We start from the raw sequence: 3,736 nt of genomic DNA on the forward strand, positions 1-3,736 counted from the left end.
AACATGAATACCTCACAAAACTAAATGAATTTCAGAATACCCTATACCCTAATTAAAGAAAAAATGAAACGAGACACCAACCTAGTAATAGACAAATTGAACAAAGATCGATCTGAACCGGAAAATTTAGAAGACAAAATAATTTTTCGAAAAGAGTCAAGGCGTAACAAAATAACGCCAAGATTCTCAAAACATAAAGTAAAACACAATAATAGACTGACAATAATTACTACAAAAAACAAAAAATTTCATAAATCAAAACTTGAAAGAATACACAAGCCACAAAAAACTAACAACTAAAATAATCCCTTTATCCTTAGGCTACCACACATATTTCCCCAACAAATTGACATCCGAGACATAAACGCCCGACAGAAAATAGTGAAATTTGAGCTTGGACCTGCAAGAATAATTACTAACTATAATAATCGTATACACATCATTAAACTTGAAGAATACATAAATATCACAAACAAAATACACACTATCTACTATAAACACCTTCAATAAACTTCACGAGACCACTACACTTACAACAGTAACCAAACTAAAACTCACAGAACTCGAAAACAAAATACACACACTATCACCACTCAACAGATCTAAACGTGGTCTTATTAATGGGTTAGGAACTGCAATTAAATTTATAACAGGCAATATGGATACTAACGATGCAATCTCCATTAACAAACAAATTGAAACCATCCAATCAAACACACACCAAATTGAAAGCACTCTAGAATATCAGCATAAATTTAACACAGCTTTGCAAAATAGACTACTCAATGTTACTAATCACATTAACACAGAACAGGATAAAATTGAGCTATACCTTAACAAACTAATGAATAGTATATCAAAAGAAGATAATAGATTTTTAGAGCTCCAATATATTAACCAAATGAATTACAACAGAGATCTTTTAAATAATCACTTAGCCAATATCGCAGAATCAATTATTTTAGCAAAACTAAAAATAATACCGAAATTTATTAAGTACTGAAGAAATAGACGAAATATATGAACAAATGAAAAATCAATAATTAAAAATCATATCAAAAGAACAAATATATGAGCTGCTTCAATTACAAGCTTACTACAACAATTCGTCCCCTTAGTACAACAATAGCCTATGTGCTCATAGGCTATTATTTTTTTATTAAATTTTTGGATTCTCCATCGTCGATTTTATATGTGGTCAAAATTTTGCCAAATTCTAGTTCCACAAGGTGGGTCAAAACGTCAGTCAAAAAATAATAAATATTTACAGACATAACGAGATTTGAGTGAGAGCTACTTTCGACAAAAAGTTTGAAATTCATTTTCTCAAAACATCTAAAAATTTATAGGCTATTTTAATACTAAGGGGACGAATTCAAATATTATTTTCAATATTCAAATACCAAATCTATCGAAAGAAACATATAAACTTTACCAAATTGTTCCCCTACCCATAAATGAAACCAAACAAATTAAAATAAAACCATATATAACATATAATACAAACAACATTCAGTTTTTTGAAACAAATTGCCCAAAGATAGAAGGTCAGTACTACTGCAAGTCGTCGCGATACTCCCAACACACCGCGAACTGAACATGTATCGCCCCACTAATAAACAACATAGACGCAATATGTGACCTGGAAGATAACGGCGAGATAAGCTCCATCACCCAACCAGAGCCGAACTATATCCTATTCATCAACGTTAACAAAACCGTGATTAAATCAAGCTGCAAAGAAGAGCCATATGATATAAACGGCACAGCACAATATTAACTGCACAATTTACGTTAACGATGAAGTCTTCAAAGACGCCCCTTTACAGTACAAGGAAGAAATTTTCATACCACCAGCTACTTATGCGAAAATAACACCGAGGGCCATAAAAGAAAAATTAAGTCTGAAAAAATTAAGGAAATACCAAATAGAGAACTACGAGGCATCATCAAAGAAGAACAAAGGAATTTTAATAGTAATATTCACCTTTGGGATTGCTGTCATCCTTATCATCGTATATACCACCAAAAAAACGAAGGTAAAATATTTGCCGAACCATCTATTCAACGCTCCTGCCCCAACGACATCTTTGTGGCCTTCGCTTTACTTTATGGGGGGGGGGGAGTTACGGCCGCTACCGCAACCTCAACAACAACACCAACTCGACAACCACCAGAAAAGCCACCAAGGGCAAGAACCCAGCAGTCATCAACACCGGAAATGCGGACGTAGCAGTAATTGTTTAAAATTAAGAAATTTAATACTTACTGCAATAATATAGCTTATTAATCAATTATTGCAATAATATAGCTTATTAATAATTTATTGTAATAATATAGCTTATTAATCATTTACTGTAATAATATTTCTGTAGAATTTAGGTTATATGTATATTAATAAATTGCGTATTAAGCAAATTTAACATTGTAATACTTATCAATAAGCATAAAATGTATAAATAGTAGTTAAGAATCAATTAATAAACACTTGTCGTATTGCTGTCGAAAAATTAACTCGTTGTTTTCTTTAACACTATCGTGGGGTGATAACATAAATCGCGAGACGCGAATTAATTTTAATAAAGTTCTGAAAGTAATTCATGAAGTTTTTCATTACATACATACATAAATGAACGTATACTTTATATGTAAATAAATGATGGTATATGACAATATAAGTACATAATATGCATGAACATGTCAATAGGAGGTATTTGCATTCAGAAAAAAAAAACGGTTTAAGATAAATCAACACTTATTTTATATTGTATGTCAATATATAGTTTATGTATACGACAGCATTTACATACATATGTATGTATGTACATTTGTATATGAAAAAGCGTAATGGCCGCTTTGCCACCACACATTCTAAAATGTTCTAGAACACAACAAAAACACATACATACCTCACATGCGCATGTCGCCCAAAGCTAAAGTCTAAGCCTAGCGACTACAAAAACAAAATATATTCGTAGACGCAGTCGCAGCGGCCATGATTCTATCAGCGACGGCGCCGAACAATTTGGAACAAAAACAAAAAGTTCATTCATAAGTTCGAGCTCATATTATATTTCAATTTCATTCATAAAACGAGCCGCCCATATGCCAATTTTCGCGACCATTCGAAAATAGTCAATATTGGAATATTTCGCGAGGAATTATTTGCCAATATTTGATAAATCTTGAATTTTTGTCATGTCAAGTGCGCGCGGCTCCGGCGAGTTAATGCGACTTAGATTCCTTGAACAATTCCAGCGAATCACACATTTCTGTCCGCAAAGCCGCATATATGTACCCTATGATCAAAAAGTACCGGGAATGTTTAAATAAAACATAACAGAGTTAAATTTCAGGCAAATTTATATTATCCCCTTCAAAATATGACCCGTCTGAGGCAACACACATGTGCCAACGTTTAACCCTGTCCTCCAAACACCCCCGGTAGGCCGACATGGCCTTCAGCTCCTTCGACGTATTCTCTTTGATCTTTTTGACCGGTGCGATGGCCCGTTATCATCACGGAAAATCCAAGAATTGTTTGCTCACATTTCCGGCCGTTTGCAACATACAGCATCTCTCAAAGGCTCTAAATGGATAAATAATATTCTTTATTGGCTGTCTGGCCCGATGGAAGGTACTCATGGTGGACTATGCCTTGCCAATGGAAGAAAACAGTCAACATCACCTTCCGGTTATTTTTGCTCATAGGGTATACATATTCCATCTTTTCACT

The sequence above is a fragment of the Anastrepha ludens genome, chromosome X (assembly GCF_028408465.1).
Source record: "Anastrepha ludens isolate Willacy chromosome X, idAnaLude1.1, whole genome shotgun sequence".
Classification (NCBI taxonomy): Eukaryota; Metazoa; Arthropoda; class Insecta; order Diptera; family Tephritidae; genus Anastrepha; species Anastrepha ludens.